The sequence below is a fragment of the Ambystoma mexicanum genome, chromosome 9, assembly GCF_040938575.1.
Source record: "Ambystoma mexicanum isolate Mex_15411 chromosome 9, UKY_AmexF1_1, whole genome shotgun sequence".
Lineage (NCBI taxonomy): Eukaryota > Metazoa > Chordata > Amphibia > Caudata > Ambystomatidae > Ambystoma > Ambystoma mexicanum.
The window spans coordinates 709,262,945-709,286,738 of record NC_090931.1 but is presented as its reverse complement, the minus strand read 5'-3'; positions in this window follow the sequence as shown (position 1 = coordinate 709,286,738).

The following is a 23,794-nucleotide window of genomic DNA, read 5'->3' as shown; positions in this document are numbered from 1 at the left end:
TTAGGCTGATTCATGGAATTAATGTGCGCTGAAATTTTCAGCGCAAGCGTGCAAAAGCGTGCAAAAGCATGCGAATCGCAGTGCCAGTGCGAAAATCGCAGTGAAACCCATGCACAGCGATTCATGGAAGTCCGTGCGCGTGTAAATCCCAGGATGTGTGCCAAAATTCTGCATGGCACACGCTGACGCACACGTCTCCAAACAGCGTGCGCTACGCGCACAGCGAAATCGCACATAGCGCGGCGCACACAACAAAATTAGGAGGAACAGAAGGTGTGACACGCGGAATGGGGAACAACGCATGGAAATGTGGGCGTCACGAGGGAAGTACAGGAGGCAAATGCGCGGAACACCCACACGCACGTTCAAAACACGTATTCATGGATTCGAACGGGGCTAACGCGTGCACCAAAAAAGACGTGCTAATCTGGAAACACGTACGCCAGCAGAAAGCAGGCGTACATGGACCCGCGCAGTATGAAAGTGCGCGCAAACAACAAACAAGCTCAGACGCCAGGATGAATATACCGTTCCTAGCAGCAGTGGCCGTGGGATACCGCAGGAGGAGGAGGAGGATAGTCAGGCCCAGAATTTTCACACCCAGAACCATCCTTTTTGGGATGCCTGATGACCAGGTGTATGGGAGATACAGGTTTCCACCTCACATAATACTCGACCTGGTGAGTGAGTGGGAGGATGACCTCACATCACCCACCCTGTGCTCCCAAGCACTCAGCCCCCTGGAGAAGGTCCTCAATGTACTGCACTTCTTGGCCACTGGATCATTTCAGCAGACAAGTGCTATAGTGGGGGGGTGTCACAGGCCACGCAGTCACGCTGCCTACACCAGGTCTTGGCCATCATGACTGCACGCCCATCAGTCCGCTGGCACATATACCTGCCCAGAACACCTGCAGAAAGGCAGGCTGCCGTCCAGGATTTCTACGGGGTGGCACAATTCCCCAAAGTCCTAGGTGCCATTGATTGCACCCATGTGGCTCTACGTGCCCCCAGGGCATCAGAGCACATCTATAGAAACCGCAAGCACTGGCATTCCATCAACATCCAGGTAGTATGTGATGCCAAGGGAATCATCACCTCAGTATATGCCAACTATCCAGGGTCCACCCAAGACAGTTTCATTTACAGAATGTCAATCCTAAACCGGGACCTAGAAGATGGGCGGCATGGCAATACATGGCTGCTCGGTGAGTATAAATGCCACAGCACATGCATGTATGTCAGATACTGAGTAATGTCACAACCCCACTAATGATACCCATCACCACCCCCCCAGGGGACAGTGCCTACCCTCTGAGCACCCACATGATGATGCCAATTCGGAACCCCACCATGCCACCCGAGGTAAGATACAGCACAGCCCACATTGCAACCCGGGGCACAGTGGAGCGCACATTCAGAGTACTCAAGTCACGCTTTTGCTACCTTGACCGTTCTGGCGGGCAGCTGTTATATGCTCCCCCAGTAGTGTGCAGGATCATAGTGGCAGCATGTGTCCTGCACAATGTTGCAACACGCCGGGGCCTGCCCGTGGACATGGTGGTGCAGCCACATCCCCAACCACATGCACGCCCGCTGCGCATGGGAGGGGAAAGGGCACGGGGTGAGGCAGCCCGTACGCAGCTGGTGGCTAATTACTTCAGCTAAAATCACACCCCTGTGGAGTGCACACAGCACTGGCACATACCATCTGACAATCAATGATGATGACATAAGGGACAGTCAACTGTCACAACCATACCAGCCTGAGATTGGTCACCTGGTAGTGTTACATTGTGTTCATCCCTACCTACACAAACACCACGAATGAAGTGTCATCAAAAGACACACTTGCATGCTGCTAAATTCATTAACCCCCTTGCAAAATACAACATGACAACAGTGCCATGTCACCCAACCCCTCCCCAGCACCGCCACCCAACACACAATGGCATGTCATGCTATGTGAGAGCAAACAAAGCAATCCCCAAAACCTGACACAAGTGTCACAAAATACAGTGCCCTAATGGAAACTGGCCACACACAATATGCTCCCAATAATGTAGAACTAACAACTCACATGACCAAATACCAACAATACAATGCAGCTACACAACCTCAAACATAGCAAAAACATGACAGTAGTAAGTTAAAGTAGTGGTAGTCTTACAACCTGATTATGCCAGCACATCGACCCCTTCCAACTGTACAGTGTTGCTGCCACGCATATGTGTAAGTGCACTGCTTACAACATGAACTCCATCTCCAAAGTAGATGGCCTTGTGAAGACATGAGGAATGAACCTGCAAATTAGGAGGAAGACATGGATGCACAAGCACATATCAATACACCATGCAGTGTACAATACAACAACAATATCCACTAGGAATGTATACATAGTATTGACTACAGACTGCCCACACAGCTCATGGGAGTCCAACGTCACTGTGCAAGTCACTGTCACTTGGGCACACCCTTTGCAAGCCCATGGAAACAGGAAGCAGGAGGGGTGTGTGTCTCATGAACCCAAGCATCTAACCCAAACTCAGGACAAGCCTGCATGTGCCCAGCCGGAATACAGTGGATGCCCACGGGAGCCACACAAGGCAACACACTGTAAAAAAAAATCAAAAATCAAAAATCAAAAATAAAAAATGGACATGTGGGGACGGGGGGGGGGAGGGCACCCAGGGGGTCCGAGGACAGGGTGCGTACCAACAGCCACCTGTGTGGATGTTGGGAAAAAAAACACCTCCATGGGCTCATGGCCTGCACGGCTATGCCAATGTGGGAGAACTGCTGCTGTCGCTCTCATCACCCTCTGCTGCTGCCACAGGAGGTGGTGGTGCTATGGGAGGCAGCCCACGCAAAGCCCTGGTATGGTCCTCCATGGCAGCAAGCATGTGGGTGTAGAAGGTCTCGTTCTGGAGGATTATAGTGCGGAGATCCCCATGCAGCACCTGACGTGATGCCCGGATCTCCTCCCGAGTTGCCTGCATCTCAGCTGAGAGCGAACGTGTGAGCCGCTCCAGCTGCTGTTCTGTCCTCAAGTTAGTGGAAGCCTCAAGGTCAACAAGAGTCTCCCTGAGGTGATGGAGTTCTACTCTCAGGGCTTCCCTGTGGCCCTGGGACTCTATTGATATCGATTGGCGTAGTCTCCAGTGCTGCCCGTCTGTCCCTGTTGGACGCCAACATGTCATCCCTGTGTGATTGGCAAATGGAGACTGTCTGCTGTAGTTGCTCCATCTGCCTTTCAGGGGGGACAATCGAAGTGGCCACCCTCTCCATTGCTTGAGCCATCATCTCAACTGATGCTGCCTGTTGGCTTGCCATACCGTACATGGATTGTTCCCATACGGTATTGCCTGGTGGCGTACAGCAACCGCGTCGGCGGGCACCACACCTGTTTTGGGCAAGGCGATCTGCACCTTGCTGTGCCGGCACTGCCTGAGGCTGCAGGACCGCATTCCCCCTCTGATCTGCTGGCCCAGGAACAGGATCAGATGTTGTGGAGTGTGACCCTGCATCCGTAGTCGTCAAAAGGCGGATTTACCAACACTGACATCCCCATAGAGGGTTCTACCCCTGGTGCAGGTGGGTTGGACAGAACAGAATCCCTGCCAGAAACACTTACCTGCGACGGCACATAGGTCTCGTCATCCGAATCAGCACCTGAATAGAGGTCTGGGAACGTGCACCCAGAGACACCCCTGGACAGAATGGTCTGCAGCAAGATTGGGTTCTCACCTACCACCACACCACGTCCCCCACTGGTGCCCGGTCGTGCCTGAGATTGCTCCTGGGTCTGCACAATCTCCTCAACCTCAACAGCATCAAGTGGAGCAGAGCCAGAGTGGCTTACGCTGCTCTGATCAGTAGGGGCAGAATCACTGGTGGACTGGGTAGTAGGATTGTGGGAATGCACAATGACCATAGGTCTTGATGCAGGCATTGGTTGCAGGGAATTGTTGGCAGGGGGAACGTCAGTTTGATGAACCTGGACTGACACTGTCCTGGCTGGGAGAGTCAGAGCTGGGGCGGATGGAGCTGCAGCTGCCCCTGCAGCCTCCCCACCCTGCATACTTGGGGCAGCAGATGACATAGCTGCCCCAGATCCACGTGGCTTGGTGACAACAACTTGCACCGCCACATGTGGCCTAGACTTGCTGACCTGGAAGTCAGCCTGGTAGTCATCCTGGGAGTCATCCTGTGCCAGGTCAGGTGCCACAATGGGCTGGTCCAACAGGGGCTGAGCTGGGATGGTGTCAGCCACGTTTCCCTCAACCATGGGGGGGAGGGCCACGGGTGTCCCTGATTGTTCCTCCACACATGGGGGTATAGGGGCACCCTGCAAATCCCGGCCACGTCCCCTAACACGCCCACCACGCCCAGCTTTTGAAGGTCGGCCACCGTTGCCTCCCTTACCGCTTGATCGCCTCCAAACCATGGCACTGATGTTGTTGTGCGTATGGGAGTTGCAGTAAACTATTGTCCTGGGCAATTGGGGGTCAAAGGGGTAGGATACTAGATGGAATTCGTACCCTAGTGCTTTAACAAGGCTGTCTGTGACCCCTGGGGGAAGATGACGGGTCACGCAATGCACAGGCAGCTCAAAAGCAAAAATAAACGTGCACGCAACCCCTCGTAGACCACGTGCATGAAAAAATTAACCCGCACTACGCTGTGGCACCCAGAAAAACAAAAATAAGCTCTTGCATAATACACGCAGCCTACAATGACCTCTGAAGGGGAACGCGACACACGGGGCAAGCACAGTTGCTCAGTACGTGTGGAACTCACCGTCTGCCTGAAAAAAGAACGTGAAAAATACGCACATGTGCGGGTTGGCAACAACCCCACCAAAAGAAGAATTGTATGCTGTTTGAGGAGACAGGACAAAAGGAGAAGTGAACTCTGAAGAAACAGGCCCAACAAAAAATCAGAAAAGAGCTGTCAGAGGTAACAGGGAGTACGAACTAGAAACGCTGTGAAGTAATCGCGTGTGAACCGACAAGAAGTACAGATTTCACCCACTCGCTCTCCACGAAAAGCACGTACAAGGAAATGGCGTCCTACACGTAGCTTTTAAACCGGCCCACACGTACATGTCAGATAAGCGTGTACGCAGGCCCTTTGCTCCAATTACATGTGATGACACTCGGATGTGCAGTTTTTCCACGTGTGTTCTGTCATCATGTGCTATGAGGGAAATGCCCACGCGCGTAATGTAACTTACGCGTTTACACGCCAAGGACCTTTGGTCCAATGAAATTGCATGCGTGTGCTGACACGCTTACACGCTAAGGCCCTTTCCTCGAATTACACGCTGACGTGCAATTTTTTCACGTGCCAAATCACTCTGTATCAAGCTGGCCACGCGAAAACACACAGAAGACCACGCTCCTGCCCAGAAGGCCGAATTACTGCTCCCCAGAGCCCCGAGCACACTCCCACCTGCCGTCTGCTGCTGCCTGACTGCCTGCTGCCCACGTGCCCTGCCATTTGCTGCCTGCACGTCAGCCAGGGGTGTAGTTGCTGTGACCACCCCTGCTGGAACCGAAGACTCCCGACTGGGGTTCCATCGCTCCACAGCCCAGCCCCAGGACCCAGTTGCCCACCCACTCCTGCCTCTGGGGTTGCCATGTCCAACACAACACCATCTGGCAGCACTGGAAACCCCCAGCCAGAGAAGCAGAGGGCCACCAGCTTCACTGCCACCGAAGTTGGTGTCCTGGTGGAGCAAGTCCTGAGGCAGTATGATGCCCTCTTTGGAAGTTCGCACGCCGACAATGAAGGACGGACCAGGATCTGGATGCGCATCGTGACTGCCATCAATGCGGAGGGGGTGGCAGTCCGCGACTTACATCATGTCAAGAAGCGCTCGGAGGACTTCAGGTCCAGGACCCTCAACAAGGCCCGGCGCCTCGCTAAGGCAGCGGATGCCAAGGGGCGCCGGGGCCAGCTGTCGAACCATCAAATGAGGGTCCTGGAATGCATATGCCCAGTGTTCTACATCCAGATCCTTGAGAGGCAGACCCGCCTGGAGTCGAGCGGTAAGTGTACATGCATGTTGATAGTACGCTGTGCGTGTCGTGGTGTGCCAGTAGTGTGCAGGTTGCACATGTGTTTATGTAGGGCCATGTAGGGATGTGTATGAACATGGGCGTGAGGCTGCCACATGTGAGTCCTCTCAGTTGTGAGACACATTGATGGTGTATGTGTTGGTAAGCATGCTGGGCAAATGCAGGTGTGGGAGCAAACATGTTTGAATTTCTGTGAATGTACATTGACATGGTTGTGGCATGGATGGTGGTTCATAATGGATGTATCTGCACTGTGTACATGTGCATGTATGTGTATCTGACAAGTGTGCAACTGTGATGCAACATGGATGCACGTGACACTGATATGTAGAAAGATGAATGGCAGATGTGACATGTATGTCGATCTCATCACTGCAACAGTTGGAGGAGATGTAGACATGCATGTAAGTGTGGTGCCGTGTGTGCATGTCTAGTGCACTCCTTGTGTTCCATGTGATATCAGGCTCACCTTTGGCTGTTCATGCTGTTGTATGTGTATGGATGGTGCTGCCTGGTGCAATATTGCTGTTGAAATGTTCATGTGTGTGAGTTAAAATGACATGTGTGTCATGGAGTGTGATGCCGTGTCTGTAGTTAAACAATGTCACTCATGTGCAACAGTCATGTGTGTATCAGTCCATTGTACAGTGCCCTGATGCCTCTGTTTTATCTCTCCCTGTCTGCAGCGTCAACTGAAGAAGAGGGCAGAGAGAGTGCTGTGGAGCACAGCGGCAGGGATCATCCCGCCAGCCGGAGACACAAGGCCTGGCTCCCCTCCCAGGTTGTCATCTTGCCGGGAGTGAGGAGTCCGGTGCCGCATCCCAGGCTGCAGCTGCCGAGGGAAGGTCCAAGAGGCAGAGGTCGGAGTTGGACTCCTCGGCAGCAGAAGGGGCAGCTGAGACCCCACAGGGTCCGACGAAGGAAGATGACACGGAGTCATCCAGGTTGGCAGGGGGTTTGGTGGAGACGGAGGCCGTGCAAGGGACAGACACGGGGTCTGGAGGTGGGGATTCCACTGGTGCTAGTGGTGCAGTGCCGGGGCAGGGACAGGAGGCAGCACAGGCCACCGCGGAGGTGCCTGTGTGTAGTCCTGTCCCCGATCCTGTGACTGCATCATCCCGCACCAGCAGGGATGCCTACGTCCAGACCCGTTTTCAGGGAGGGGATCCGCTTACAACAACTGGCCTTCTTCTCCCTGCGGACATGGCTATCCGGAACCGGGTTGAGCCTGTCCTGGGTGGGGTGGCGTTGCATCAACAGGCCATGCAAGGTGACCTGCAGTCTTTTCATGAGACTGCACGTCATCTCGAATGGCTCATTGACCGCGTTGACCTACTGGGACAGCTCACCAGGGCCGGATTCCTCCGTTTGCTGGACCTTGTTCTGACCCCCTCCTCAACTGAACCCCATATGCGCCAGTCGTACTCCGTGCCATCTTCCCACCCATGTATCACCTGGGTACCCTGTGGAGCTGCCTCTGACCCTGCGGCCAGGCTGGTGGGGGACACATTCCTCAACAAAACACTAGGAGGTTAAGGGAGAAACTTAGATTCACAAGTGCACCCTCACATTAAGGGTAGAACCCTTGAGAACAACAAAAGAGCTTGTGGCTCAAAACTAACCACTTTCTTGTATAAACAGAGAATATTAGTGCATGTCCTCAATAGACACCATTGTCATCACTGATGGAAGACAAAGACGGTCAAGACATATAAAAATTGCATATTTTAATTAGTATTCATACAGATACAATAGATGTGATAAATACAAAAATTGATGTAGATAATTTCTCATAAACTATAGTCATTCAATATCATGATATAAATCAGCAATTGTCGATAAAACACATAACATTAAAGTACACTACCGTTGCAACACATTTCCACAATTAAGTCCCAAAAGTGGGGACCTAGATGGTTAAGTGGCTTATACGCAGTGATAATGCATGATAAAATTAATTTACTTACTCTCCCACTCATCATAATTCGTACCATACATACTCATTCATGAATCATTATTCATTCATACACAAACAATACATTTCAACAATCATAAAAGCAAGCCAAACATGTTTCTTTCCTTTTAACGGGTAATTCCACAGAAATTCATCAGGGGCAGAAAAAGTGGAATCATTGCATCATAGCAGTGACTGAAGTCTTGTGTTGCCACAATTAATGGTATTCCCATCAAAGTTTAAATACTTCGTATTGTGGATTTTCAAATTTGTATTGTTCCATAGAAAATCCAAGGCGAGGACTTCAAACAGACTCTTATCCAGAGCGACAGGTCTGTGTTTCTAAAAAGACTCAGGGAGATTAACATTCCATTGTGGACCAAAGTACATCTTTTGAATGGTTGCCTCCAACTGTCTGCGTCCAACTTCGGCATGTGCTCAGTTAAAAATACGGGAGCATGTTTTACTCAAATGGAGCATCAACTCAATCACACGTTTCGAATAATTGAGTAGGAAAAGAATTCCTTTAGATTAGCAATGAGCTTTCTGTCTCGTGTTTTAACCAGCAAAATGTCCCGCACCGCATCGGGTTGGGAATCACGTTTTTACGAGCATGCTCGCCCCTCGTCCGGGTGCCCTTGTGTGTCGCACTTAAGTTGAATCCGCAGCAGACTGCTCCGATGCAGGTCACGTAACGGAAAAAAAAGGTCTCCGCCAGATGCGAAAGTTACCTCTCCTGCCACAGTTGGGAGTCGGACGTCCAGCAGGGGTGGCCACATCAACAAATGCACCCCAGCCGGAGGACGATGTGCAGGCAGCAAGAGCCAGGGCACAGGCAGAGGCACAGCAGCAGCAGCAACAAGGTGGGAGCCATGATGGCTCAGGGCCTTTGTCATCGGAGGGGCGGGCATCGGCCAGAGGGCAGGAAGACCTAGGACTGGAAGTGTCTTCCGTGTGGCAGCGGTTAGGCCATGCTATAGATGCGGAGCGGCAGTGGGCAGAAAAGGCACGGCTCACGATGGTCAGGGCGGAGAACTCCATGCAGAGGGCCCTGAGGCGGGCCGAGTGCCTCGTGGCAATTCGCAGGGAGTTGGAGCAGAACATGTCATCGTCCCTGCGAACCCTCTGGGCCATGGAAGAGGACCGCCTCCAAGCAGGAGTTTGATGATGCCCTGGCCCGGGATATCCAAAAGTCAGCCGTCGGACTAGCCCGCTGCCATTGTAAATAGTTTTTAGAGTTAGGTTTCCTTTTCGTTTTCCTTTTATTTGTGGTCAATGGACAATGCCACACACATTTTTATATAGTTATATTTTTAGGTAGTTTCTTAGGTAGGTTTAATTTGTTTAGTTGGGCTCATGGACCCTTTACATCGTTGGAAAATGGATTGATTTATTTTTGGGATTTTTGCACATGGATTAATGGATTTATATTTTGGACAATGGATTGTATATAGTTGCATCATGGATTCATTTGGATTTTTTTTTTTCATTATGGACATGGAGTAATGGGTTTTTTTTTCAGGACAATGTATTCTAAATAGTTGGACTATGGATTGATTTCGCATTTTTATTTATCATTATGAACATGAAACAATGGATATCTTCTTTTTACCTTTCTTTGGATTTGCGTTGGTGGAGCGAGAGTTTGGACTGTTTTTCTTTCAAATTCGTTTGCATTGCTTATCATTTTCATTCTTTCATCTTTTTCACATGCTTTTCATTTCATGTTTGATATTTTGGTATGCTTTCATTTCATTTATTTATGTACATAATACATTTTCATATTTTAGTTCCATTTGTGGGATTTGCTCATTGGGTTGATGCATGTGAAATTGTGGGTTTACACAGGCAATGCCAACCAGTGTATGTGTGTGATGGACATGTGTTGATGTACATAGTTGAGTTTTGGTTTGTGTCTTGAGATAGGCATGTCAGTGTGGGGTGGATTGGGAAATCATTGCGTCTCAAGAATGGGGTGGCGTGATGTGGTATTTTTTGGTGTAGAAGTGGGCCATGACTGTGCATCTTTATTTTGTGTAGGGGGGACATGAGTGGGACATGAGTGGGGGCGTGCTGGCAGGTGCCCCTGACTGCTCGGGGTGGGGGTGCAAAGGGACATGAGTGGGGGCCTGCTGGCAGGTGCCCCTGACTGCTGGGGTGTGGGGGTGCAGGGGGACATGAGTAGGACATGAGTGGGGGCCTGCTGGCAGGTGCCCTGCACTGCTGGGGGGTGGGGATTCAGGGGGACATGAGTGGGACATGAGTGGGGGCCTGCCGGAGGTGACCTGCACTGCTGGGGGGTGGGGGTGCAGGGGGACATGAGTGGGACATGAGTGGGGGTCTGCTGGCAGGTGCCCTGCACTGCTGGGGGGTGGGGGTGCAGGGAGACATGAGTGGGAGCCTGCTGGCAGGTGCCCTGCACTGCTGGGGGGTGGGGGTGCAGGGGGAAAGGAGTGGGACATGAGTGGGTGCATGCTGGCAGGTGGCCTGCACTGCTGGGGGGTGGGGGTGCAGTGAAACATGAGTGGGGGCCTGCTGGCAGGTGTCCTGCACTGCTGGGGGGTGGGGTGCAGGGGAACATGAGTGGGACATGAGTGGGGGCCTGCTGGCAGGTGCCCCTGACTGCTGGGGGGTGGGGGTGCAAAGTGACATGAGTGGGGGCCTGCTGGCAGGTGCCCCTGACTGTTGGAGGGTGGGGGTGCAAAGGGACATGAGTGGGAAATGAGTGGGGGCCTGCTGGCAGGTGCCCTGCACTGCTGGGGGGTGGGGTGCAAGGGGACATGAGTGGGGGCCTGCTGGCAGGTGCCCTGCACCGCTGGGGATGGGGTGTAGGGGACATGAGTGGGGGCCTGCTGGCAGGTGCCCTGCACTGCTGGGGGGTGGGGGTGCAGGGGGACATGCATTGGTGATCAGTAGTGCAAGCTGACATGTGGGTTGGCTGGGGGGCATGCCCATGGTGGATGGGCTGCCTGCGGGACATGACCAGGGGTGCAGGGTAGTCCCCTGTGGTGTGGGCTGCCTGCAGGGGCCATGGAGGGTGTAGAGGGAACACCTGGGAGGACCCACACTGCCAATTCACGTGTAGGACTCCCCGCGCACCCCCGAAACACACGTACCCTGCTGAAATCGCATGTGAGACTTTCCGCGAACCCCAGTAATACACGTACCCCACTTGCACAGGCCCTTTTGCATGTGAAACTTCCCGCGCACCCCCGAAATACATATACCCTGCTGAAATTGTGTGTGAGACTTCCCGTGAACCCCAGTTATACATTACCCCACTCGCACAGGCCCTTTCGCGTGTGAAACTTCCCGCGAACCCCAGTAATACACATACCCCGCTCGCACAGGGCCTATCGCATGTGAAACTTCCGGCGCACCCCAGTAATACACATACCCGGATCAAATCACGTGTGAGACTTCCCGTGAACCCCCGTAATACACGTACCCTGCTCCAATCGCGTGTGAAACTTCCCGCAAACCCCAGTTATACACGTATCCCACTTGCACAGGCCCTTTCGCGTGTGAAACTTCCCGCGAACCCCCGTAATACACATACCCTGCTCCAATCACGTGTGACACTTCACGCGAACCCCAGTTATACATGTACCCTGCTCGCACAGGGCCTATCGGGTGTGAAACTTCACGCAAACCCCAGTAATACACGTTCCCCGCTTGGCGTTTGCTGTTTGGCAGCCCTGTAAACTGGTCCAGGGTTAGCGCAGCCCTTTGCGCTGGATTGGGGATTTTGATGGCTTTTCCTTGCGCGAGGGCGTTCATGGGGGCATAACTGGCGCTGGTGCAGGGTCGCTGCGCCACTCTGCGCCACGGCTGGTTTTGGAGGCTAAAATCCATGAATATGCTATGCGCGGAAATCGATTTTAGCGCACACGGCTGGCGCAGACATTCGCACGTGCACACTGTGCGCCAGCCGCGTGCGCCAGCTGCGTGCACCACTTGTGCGCGAAATTCTATGAATTACCCCCATTATTTTCAGAACATTTCTTTCTAGGAACAAGAAAATGATAGAGGACTTAACCAGTATCTGGGGCCAAGTAAGGAATGGTGGTGGCCAGGGTACCTAGTGTGTCAGGGACCAGGAAGTAGTCCACTAGTACACTAATGTGTTCTCTTCTGGCTTGACGGTGCTGAGCTGGACTTCCTGGTGTTTTGCAGGTTTATGTGTCAGTTTTGATGGTACTCTGCCACAGAGGCAGTGTCTTTGAAAGGTGAGTCCTGAAAGGCCTGAGTGAGCAAGGTCACAGTGGGTATGTTTTCCAGAAGAGTGGCTTCCTGGGTTTGGTCTGTGGTTCATTGGTGCAAGTTGAGATTAGATCAGGCTATCTCTAGGTCCCTGAGTTCGCTCAATGAACCTGTGTTATGCAGTGTTTCCTCTATTGGCCATTTTAACTGGCTAAATCAGCAGTTCGATGGAGTGAGGCAAGGCTCAATGACTGTCAGCAGTTCATTGCCTAGGGGTTTTCTGTTTCGACTGATGCCTCAATGTGGCTCTGTGCTGGTTTGAATGTTTCTTAGGGTCTGATGAGTAACATCAGCCTGAAGTGGAACCTCCTGTCTATTTAATTTTGAGGGCTCTTCTCTCAAGAACAACACACACTGGAGCAATCTTCAATTCCCCATCATAGTGACATTCCTGGGGCACTTTCTGGTACATTTCTCTTTGTTTGTGGGTACATGGGTGTCTGGGGTCTCAGGTCTTCAGCAGCAGGAAAGTCCCCTGGTTATCCCACCAAGTGTCCCTTCTGTTCCTCATGGATCTTAAAGCAATGGTCTTTTACCTTTAGGGTTTCCCTTTTCTTTACTCCTATGTAAGGATGCTATGAATCATTATATCTTCAAAAAGTTAACAAACAGAGGGTAGCTTTCCCACCCTATTCATAGACAACCCATGGTTGAACCCATTTAACGTCCAGTGGGCATATGATCTCTGATTGGTGACCTCCCTCTTTTGTACCAATTCACCTGGTGCCCAGCTTTTGATAGAGTTTCTGAGTCACAAATGCTGAGTGTGTGGGGAGATCCAACATGGTGTAGGTTATTCTCACTTTCAATGATTGCCAGTATGCCTTATCTGCCGATGTCCTAACTCCTCAAGACCAAAGGGGCAAGGGTGCATTCAACAATCATCTTTCCTAACCTCTCCTTGCTGAATAGCCTCCAGGCATCTGCCCTGGCTCAACTTAACCCTTAAAAGCCTTTGCTTTACACCTAGATTAGGTATCAATCTGTTGATAAAGGGCTTTTAGGGATCGGGCCTAAGCTAGCTGGTTTTAGTTTTGTGAGTTGGATCTGTTTCTCAGCCTCCATACTGTGTCCCAGCACCAATTGGTGAACAACAAGTAGTACAACAATTTTTTTTCAAAGCATGCTCATAACTACATTACTGTACGTACCCCAGAATATTACTTTGCAAGCACATACCATCCATTTACAACCCTTTTATAGTAAACTTTACTGTGCCAGGCCGCCTTCACCAAACTGAGGCGTGTCCAGTAACATGTATGCACTTACTGCACATATGCAAGGCTAACACCAAGAAGAGGAGGGAGACTGGCATGTAAGGTATGGAGGGTTACCGGGGCTAGAGGTGTGTGTGTTTATGTGTGTGTGAAAGTGTTAGGGTTAAGGAGGGTACGGAAGGGAGTGAACGGACCAGGGCGGGGATGAGAGAGCAGGCCAGGGGTTTCAGGGGTGTGCCCCTGAGAACACAGGATAATGGGGGGGAAACAAAAAGGGGGTAATGTGAGTTGCAGCAATATACCCATAGGAGGCCGATTGGGAGGGGGGGAACAAGTAAAATTGTGTTTACCTGCAGTGCCGAAATCATTCTCAGTGAACTGGGATTCGATCAAAACAGCCTCTGGGCAAACATCATAGATCCATACCATTCAATGTGTTGGTTGATATTGCAGAGACACTAGGTATGACAGAACGGTGAAAATATCAGTGTTTTTGTAACCCGGGTTTTAGTCTTTAAAATTAAATCCAACTGCTGCCAGACATAGCTTTAGGCAAAGCAGTCTTTCTGATTAATACCATATTTTCTCTGAACATTATCTTTTAATACCGCTAATGGGGGGGATGCCTATGGACATTTTTACAATATCAAGTCATCTTTCCAGTTCCAGTGGCCTCTTAAAGGAATATGTCACAGTTTCTTTTTTATTGGGGGAGAAAGGAATGAGAGGTGCATCAGCCACTCCACAGATCATACGGTTTGGTTTGGTTTGGTTTATTACTTGTATAGTGCAGAAAGCCCTTAGGCATCTCTGCGCTTATCTTACGAACATGATTATAATAAGTGCCAAAAATGGTTCCAGACAAAAGGCATACACAGGAGGATGAAAATACAGTACAGGATAATACGTACATGAGAGGAAGGTGGCTTTGCCTTTAGAGGACCACGAAGAAACAGGCAGATGGAAATAGGATATCCAAGAACATGTGATCAAGAACGGATCTATGCAAAATGGAAAGTTAACCTCTTATAGGAGAGCTACATCAAATAGATATTGAGTCATAGTTAGGGTAGCAGGCATATGCAAATTTAAAAGTTCCCCTCTTATAGGAGAGTTACATCAAATACATAGTGAGTCATAGTTAGGGTAACAGGCATATGTAAAATGGAAAGTTCCCCTCTTATAGGAGAGCTACATAAAATACATAGTGGATCATATTTGGGGTAACGGGCAAATGCAAAATGGAAAGTCCTCCTCTTATAGGAAAGCTACACCAAATACATAGGGAGTCATTGTTAGGGTAACGGATCTATGCGAAATGGAAAGTTCCCCTGTTATAGGAGACCTACCTCAAATACATAGTGAGTCATAGTAAGGGTAGCAGGCATATGCACATTGGAAAGTTCCCCTCTTATAGGAGAGCTACATCAAATACATAGTGAGTCATAGTTAGGGTAACAGCATATGCAAAATGGAAAGTTCCCCTGTTATAGGAGAGCTACATCAAATACATAGTGAGTCATAGTTAGGGTAGCAGGCATATGCAAATTGGAAAGTTCCCCTCTTATAGGAGAGCTACATCAAATACATAGTGAGTCATAGTTAGGGTAACGACATATGCAAAATGGAGCTACATAAAATACATAGTGGGTCATATTTGGGGTAACAGGCAAATGCAAAATGGAAGTCCTCCTCTTATAGGAAAGCTACATCAAATACATAGGGAGTCATCGTTAGGGTAACGGATCTATGCAAAATGGAAAGATCCCCTATTATAGGAGAGCTACATCAAATACATAGTGAGTCATAGTTAGGGTAATGGGCATATGCAAAATGGAAAGCTACATAAAGTGCATATAAGAGGACAGGCAGTAGGATCTAGTGAAACTTAAGGCATGATGAGTAGCAATAGGTGTAGTGGCTGAACTAACAGCTAAAGTTGCAGGTGCATATGGGACGTAATAGGTGAATAGTCATCTCCAAGGGAAAGCCTGCCTCTTGTTGGGGGAGCTGCATCAAATAGATATACACATTGAGTACAGAAGAAAACATACTTAAGCAGGATCGCACCTTACAGCGGTGTGCGTGAGAGTGAGGATGTAGGCATCTACAGTGCATGCTAGAGGCAAGTCAGTTTCACAGAGTGGAAGTTCAGATGCAGTCATAGGATGGCATGGAGCGTGGCGTGGAGTGCATATGTGAAGAGGTAGGGTATTCCATGCACTGGGTGCCCAGTGGGTTTATGCTTGTTTTTATGTGAATGTGGGTTTGCAGAGTGGAATATGTTGAAGGTCTTGGCTGGCTTGTCTGGTTTTTGTGTGGGTGATGGGTTTGAGTTTGTCATGAAGGTACGTTTTGGGGAGGTTGGCTTTGAATATAGTGCAGAGTGCTTTGAGGGCAATTCTCTGGGGTACGGGGAGCCAGTGCAGCTGGGTAAGAGCAGAGGTAATGTGTGAATGTTTGGCTAGGTGGAGGATGAGTCTGGTTGTTGCATTTTGTACGGCTTGCAGGGGGGTAACAGTGCTGTTGGGGAGTCCAGTGAGGACAACATTGCCATAGTGAAGCTTAGAGAGATCTAATGCTTGGGCTGCAGTGCAGAGGTTATCAGGAGGAAGGATATTTCTGATTTTGCATAGGAGGTGTAGTTGTATATTTCATATTTTGGTGGAAGCAGCTATGTGGTGTGGGAAGGAAAGGTAGGGGTCAATGGTGAAGCCAAGGGATTTGACAGGTGTGGAGCGTGATGTGAGTGGGTTGTCCGTAGCAAGTTCTTGGATCCAGGGGTTGAGGTCAGGATTGTGCCTGGGGTGGGGGGGCAGATGGTATTCTGTTTTGGAAGGGTTGAATTTGAGGAAGTGGGTGGCCATCCAGTTGGTGATGGTGGAGAGATATGTTTTGAGGGTGTGGAGTTGCTAAGGGGATGAAATTTGGAAGCATCTTTGTTCGCCATCTGTGTATTGGTGGAAATGGACATTATGTTTGCTAATTTCTTGTCTAAGTGTTTCCACATATAGGTTAAAGAGGAGTGGAGATAGGGAGAAGCATTGTGGGACCCCATACAGGGGTGAGGTCTGATCGATAAGGGTCCATGGAGACAAAGTGTGTCCAGTCAGTGAGAAAGGAGGTGAACCAGTTGAGTACGGTGCTAGAGAGATTCATCCTGTGGGCTAGGATGTCTAGTATAATTGTGTGGCCAATTTTGTTGAAGGCTGCTGAGAGGTAGAAGCGTACGATTCGTGCTGTGCATCCTTTGTATGGATTCTGTGGAGATCGCCGAGGATGTGAAAAGTAGCAATCTCAGTGCTGTGTCCAGGTCAAAGGCCAGATATGAAGGGGTTGAGTAGGTTGTTTGTGGTGAAGTGTTGCTGAAGTTGGGTAGTGACAAAGTGTGCCATCATTCGGTGAGGAATGGTAGGCTAGTCAATGGGTGGTAGTTGTCAGGGTGCATGGGATCGAGAGATGTTTTTTTGAGGAGGAGTGAAAGTTGGCCAGTTTTCAGTGCAGCAGGGATAGTACCACGTTAGAGACCGACATGATGATGTTGAACCAGTAGGGAGCTAGGGTGGCGCTGCAATTGGATCAAGCTTGAGGTGGGCATGCATCATCCAGGAAGTGTGCAAGTTTTATTTTGGCATTGAAGGTGATCAGGGTGTCAGTGTTGATGGGCTGGAAGGTGTCCTATGTTCTGGAATGCTTGGGAGTAGGGGGTGTGAGAAGAAGAGCTGAGAGGAGGGCTGTCCTTATGTGTATTTTTGAGTTGAAGTAGTTCATGAGGGAGTTGCGTATTGATGTGGATTTGGGTGCAGAAGGTGTGGATGGTCGTTTAGAGAGGTACTTGGCAATGCGAATAGTTTCTGGGTGTGATTGGTGGTGTATTGAAGTTCTTGGAGGTAATGGGTGGCTATGGCATTGCGTATGGCTGTTTTGTATTTGTTTTTGCAGTGTCTTAAGGGTGTCCGGGTTGAGGGACATGGTTTCTTGTGCCAGGCTCTTTTTAGGCATCTGGCTTCCTGCTTAATAGAGAGGAGGGAACTTTTGAACCATGTTTTGTGGTGGTTGTTGTGGGGTTTTGGTAATTTGTGGGGTGCAATTTTGTTGCATGCTTTTGGATGATGGTGTTGTATTGGTTGAGTAGGATCGAAGGATGTGCATGTGGAGAAGGAGGAGTGATATAAGTGGTGCTAAGGCTATGTCTATAATGTGTTTGGTTTGTCTGTGTGGGGGTAAGGAGGATGTGTGTCAGGCGGTGGAATTTTGTGTGGTAGCGTGAACGTGAAGGGGCCAGCAAAGCGGTCAGGGCACAATACCCAGATTCAATTTTCCTCGAGACATGATGTTTGCTTCTTGCACTCAAAAGGTCCAGGGTGTTGCCAGCAATGTGTGTGTCTTTAGTATGGGATTGGTGTATTGAAGGGAACTACAAGGGTTGAAGTCGCCAAGGTAGATATATTTGGATGGGGAGTGTTGGGTGGCCTGACCCACGTTTAAGCTATCATGCTACAACATTTGGTGCTGTGGGCTTAGAAAATTCAAGATGGCGGAAAACCCACATGTGCGCCGAAATCCAGGAAAGCTGCGCAGTTTGTGCGCCCACCAAAATGGTTGCCTCACTTGCCACCCACCAGTGCGAGAATGAAAGGCCGGGTTGCCATGAGGGAAATGGGTTGCCAAAGGAAAAACAGTAGCGCCGGTTAGCTTCAAAGCGCTTTAAAACCACCATTGGACTACCCGCACAGTAGTCTGAAACCATTGGGAATGGCAATGCTGATTGCCAAATGCAACTTAGAATTGTGGGGAATTCATTGGTTAAATCCCAAAAATGGGTGCAGTACCAGTACTCACCACTATCCAAAAGCCGGCGTTTTAAAACCACCCTGTGTTTCTCTGAAGGCAGGCTCAAAAGGCCTATTTTCAAACATTACAATATGTGCAAAATATTCACTGAACACCAGCAGACATTTGGCAGAATGGAGTTTTGTGTGCCTACAAAATCTGGGAAATGAAGAGCCCAGAACAATGCTTATAACAAAACTGGCTGAGCTATGGAGTCAGCAGTTTAAGTTGCACTGGATTTAAAGACACTAAAATCGAAAATGTTTAGATTAAATGAGTGACCTATGTTTGGTGTCACATGCCTTTGTAACTGTTGAAATGTCATAATTTTGCACTTAGAATCAGCATTCTAGCTGCATGTGTAAAATTGCAAGTTCATTTAAAAAGCAACAAAAAAACATGACAGTTAGCTGAAAGTCTGGCTTAAGGAACTGAATTCTGCCTGGCAACTACCCCCATCAGGAGTGAAACATGAGTCACAACTGTGTTCCCAGGCCCATCTGCCTTTGCTGGCCACACTAAGGATATGCCATCTATCTGATAATTGAATTACCTGTGCTCTACAGGAGCTCTGAACAAAGCCTGTCTTGACTCAGGCAAAGGTTTTATTACAGCGGTCGTAAAATGTAGCTTCCTCTTGGCAGAAGCTGGGAGGGGCACTGCCTGTGAGAGCAAGCTGGCTTGGCAGAACTGGATAAACCAGTATTTCTACCTTGTGCTGAGAGGAAACCACACCCCTTTGGAGCCAGAACATAACTTTAAAAAGATGGATCATTCATAGAGCGGACATGTGAAAATTTTATAAATGATACCATAATTCTTGTGATTTTTCCGCCCACAGTTTAAGAGGTTTTTAGAACCGGTGGTATGTTCAGGGGGGTGTTAGCGGAAAAGTGGATATTACTCTAAATGTATGCATGTTAAAAATATGAAACTTCATCAGTTAATGTCCATACTCCCTGCGCACATGTATGTAAAGTTGGGTCAATGTCAGAAATTGAAAAATCAGTTAAAAAGTCAATTATGTGCCATTTCTGAATGCAAGCTCTTAGAAACAACAGATTTGGACAGAGACATGGCTAAATTCAGCCACACCATGTATATGTAATTTCAAGCAACTGTGTAACTGTGAAATATGTCTTTTGTTATCAAATATAGAATGTGTGCAATCTGACAGAGGAGTGTCCTATCTGCAAGCCATAAAATGACATCACTCTGACACAACTTAGCTTCGCCAATCAAGTGAGGAATGGAAATTTGACCAATGACAAGTGAGAGGGGCAAGTTTAGTTATGACCAACATACCCACCCACTCTCAAAACACATAAAAGCAGACAGACAGGACAGATAGGGACCTTCAATTCCATTTGCTGCAACGCACTCTGCCGGACCATACAACATCCAGAGATCCAGACTTCAAATTCATCAACCTCCAGAAAGCCAAACTAGAGACTTCAATCTATCCAGAACTAAGAGACCAGACCAGAGAGCGAGCAGTTCCAGAGACCAGACGCTGTGCCCAGAGACCGTCCGAAGTCCAGACCTGTTGACCAGATCGTGACAAAGCCGCCTTCCTGTTTAAAATCTCTTGTGAGTACCGCCAAACTGTACCAAACCAATCTCTTAGTTTAAATTCATCTAATTCAATCTATTTAACCTAAGTAGAACTGCCTGATAGCTCCAAATCTGTCACCTGTCATTCTAGCTGCAAAATCTGTCACTTGTCATTTTCTAGTTGCAAGCTGCACTTGTCTTTTTGAGCTTTTAAAATTTCAAATCTGAAAAACGACCTTTATTTAATCGCTCATATCTCCGCAACCATTTGTGCTAGAGACTTGCAGTAACTTTCATCTGAAAGTTGAGAATCTAAGCTTTTAATCGCACTAAGAACCGCATTCCTACCCCCTATAGTTTTGCCGTAATCGTGAAACACGCATCTGCGAATTTTACAGCGATTTGCAAATTTCTCCACATGTAAAATCAGCTGCTGCTTGCCTTCCATTTGCCAGAAATTCGTTTAACCTGCTAACTATCCCTGCATCATTGCTAGTGTGAGCCAGGACTAATATTAACTAGATACCACTCAGCCTGCACCTCTGAAAGGGAATTAAAAGCATTTTAGCATATTTTTTAATTCATTGCCAGCACATATCAAAGCAATTTGGGCCTGTGTTTTCAAACTTCTGTAGTCTAAGCTTGCTGGGGTGAACTGAATTACATTTGAATTGCATTTCTGAGAACTGTGTGCTTCCTTCCATTTCCTTGCATTGCATAAAAGGGGGGGTGAATTGCCAGAGAAAAGTGATTACATTGTTTGGTTGAAATCATATTGAGTATTTTCTGTACTGCATTCATTGAATATTGCATCCACCTGAGCTTACATAACGCATTCTGTACCATCTTCTTCTTTTGTTCCTATTCACCTGTGTGCTATCTTATCCATTTCATGTCAACTCCTTATTGATTATAGAGAAGCGTGTTGGTGCCAGATTCTCCGTTGTTAATCTTTATCATATCAGATTAAGTGTGCTATTCAATTATTAATTTATTATAAAGTGTGATATATATATCTATATTGTTTAAAGTCTCAAATAAACCTTTTAACTTGCAAAACAGAACTACTTCTTGGCTCAGTGGGGTCAGGGGGATTCCAAGAGAGGGGTGTTATATAGGGGTAGTCATCCAGAACGCATGAACTGGACATAAAGATATATCAATAAGGGTTTTCATTTAGTATTATCGACTAGGCGTTGACTTAGCTGTAGTGTTGAATTGAATCCTCTTACAAAGTGGGGGCTCGTCCGGGATTCTGGGTTAGAATACCACTTGTGCAGATTAATACAGTGTGCCAGCTGACCAGATACACATATCCGGTCTGATCACCACGCTGTGTTACGCTGTAAAGCATTCCTCAAAAGGGACACTCCAAGAAAAGTTCTGTTCTGCAAAAATAAAATACTAACTTCTGTAAGTCAGGACAGAGACCAATCTCTAGAATGACGACCTTGGTAGATATGAAAATAGCCAGAGAGCACCTCTTGCATAAGCTATTTGTGAGAGGTGAATGGACCGAACAGGGCCAGGATGCCTGGTTGCAGGCCATCACGCGACAGGTCACTGAAACAGGGTCAGACTTATGGAGAGATCAGGGTCCATTACATGTGGCCCTGAGTGAACTATATATGGCTCCTAAGGCCAAAGATGAACACGACAAGATTGTTAGGATAGCGGCGTACCTGTACCTATATATGGGAGACATGCAGGATAGATGTGCTGAAAGCCAAAATCTGGCAAATAGGCAACAGATGGCGTTAGAGAAGGTCCAATCTGACCTGGTCTCTTCTGAGCAGAGGCTGCAGAGGAGCCAGGAGTCAGAAGATGATAGTAGGCAGCACATCATTAAAATAAAGAAGGATATGGATGTGCTGCAACAGGAAAAGGTAGAACAGGATACCAGATTTCTGGCCTTGCAGAAGGAATACCAAGAAGGTTTGGACTCCCTACTGCAAAACCAGAAAAAGCTGGAGCAACAACTGGACTTCAACAGGGTATGTGCTGAGCAGGTAGTCACCCTGCAAGGCCACCTAGATAGAGTGAAGGCAGAGAGCAACAAACTAATTCTGAAAGACCTGGATACCCAGGCAGAGTTTGATCAGGAGCGCCAGAATGCTGGTGCCTTCCAAAGGCAAAGGGACGACCTGGCGGCACAGATGCAGGCTCTTGGTCAGGAAAGGGATACCTTAGGCCAGGAAGTCTGCCATTTAAAAAGAAAAATGGAAGAAAATCACCTGGCCCACCAGGGACTGGGTGACCTCCAAAAAGAACACCAGAACTTGCTAGAGCACACCAGGAGGGTGGAGGATGCTCTAGCAAGAAAGGAGCAGGCCAATAGGGACACAGCTCAGGAGGTAACCCTCCTGCAGCAAAGACTGGCCCAGTTCTCCAGGACCAACCAGGAAGTACAGAGGGAAAATGAGGCTCTCTGCCAGCACAATGAGAGGCTCCAGCAACAGGTAGCGATGCAGGAGAAACTGATAGAGTCGAGTAAGGCCTTAACAGAGGAACTGAAAGCACAAATGCAGGCTCTTGCATTGCAACAGGGAGCAGGGGCGGATAGAGATGAGGTCCGCTGGGAAAGAGGGACTCCTGACCATAACCGCAGGAGCCCTAACACCAGGGGCCTTCATCTCCCCCAGTCCCTGGACTCTAGCACCCCCATGCCCCCTGGCGCACATGAGCACAGGGCCACAGGGATGGCAGATTACTATCCAGCTAAGAGTATGGGGCTCATAGGCCAGTACCATTCAGGAATGGAGGGGTGGGCATCCGGGTATGGGCACCCAAGTACAGTACAGTTCAATGGGGAACCCCAGGAGAGTAGGCCCATTAAGGGCATCCTGAAAACCTCTGCCCAGTTAGGTCAGTGGAGGGGGTACCCATCAAATCCTGGCAGCAAGGAGGAATCTGAAGACTCCTCTGAACTGTGCAGGACACAGGAGACCAGGTCCCCACAGTCTGCCAGCCATTCCCAGGCTCGCAGAATCTGGGAAAACCTGGAAGAACAGACGGGAACCTCTGGGAGCAGTGCCTCTGAGTCCGAGGACGAATGGACAAGGGTTACCCGAACCAAAAAGGCCAATAAGGCAAAAAGGGCCTTGCTTAAGGACCCCTTAAAGCAGATTAAGGCGATCAGGAGCGTCATCACGCCTTACCATAAGAACGCTAAGTATTCTGTTTGGGAGCACTTAGAGTTGTTTGAACAAATGATGGAGACTTTCCATTTGAAGGACAGCCAAAGCTGTATTCAATATGTAAAGTGGACCTTCTCCCCGGAATACTCCAGTTTCTTTGCGGGGCTGGAGGACCAAAATCATTTAAGATGGTCCACCTATAAGGCGGCCATCTTGAAACATTTTTCTGTTCACAGAAATCCTCAAGAGGCTCGCAAGGCAGCCTACAATTTGCAATGTGGGGAGGATCAGGCCCCACAAGAATTTGTGCAGGAGTTAAAGCGTGCTTTTGCACAGACCACAAGAAGGGTGCGCACGGATAGCAGAGAATTTATTAATACGTTTTTCCATGCCTTGCCCAAATATATCATGACCCAGCTCGTGAGGGATTTTCACGAGAAAAGATCTTTAGACTGGGTCATTGAACAGGCTACCCGGATCTATGAGGTGCAGAAACCGATAGATAGCAAAAGTAATGCCCAGAAAAACCCCAAAGCCAACAGCACCCCTGCTGCTGCCAAGGTGGCAGAGGTAAAGGTCACCCCCGTTTTGGATTTGGAGATGGGGGGGCCTAAAAACCTACCTGCACCTAATAATGCTAGGCCCAGAAGGTCCTCGGGTCAGTCACAGACCGGGAGCCAAGGAGGCAGCCCCACAAATGGGGTCCCTCGCTCTCCTGATTATGTAAGTCCCCGTTACAAGGGAAATCGACCC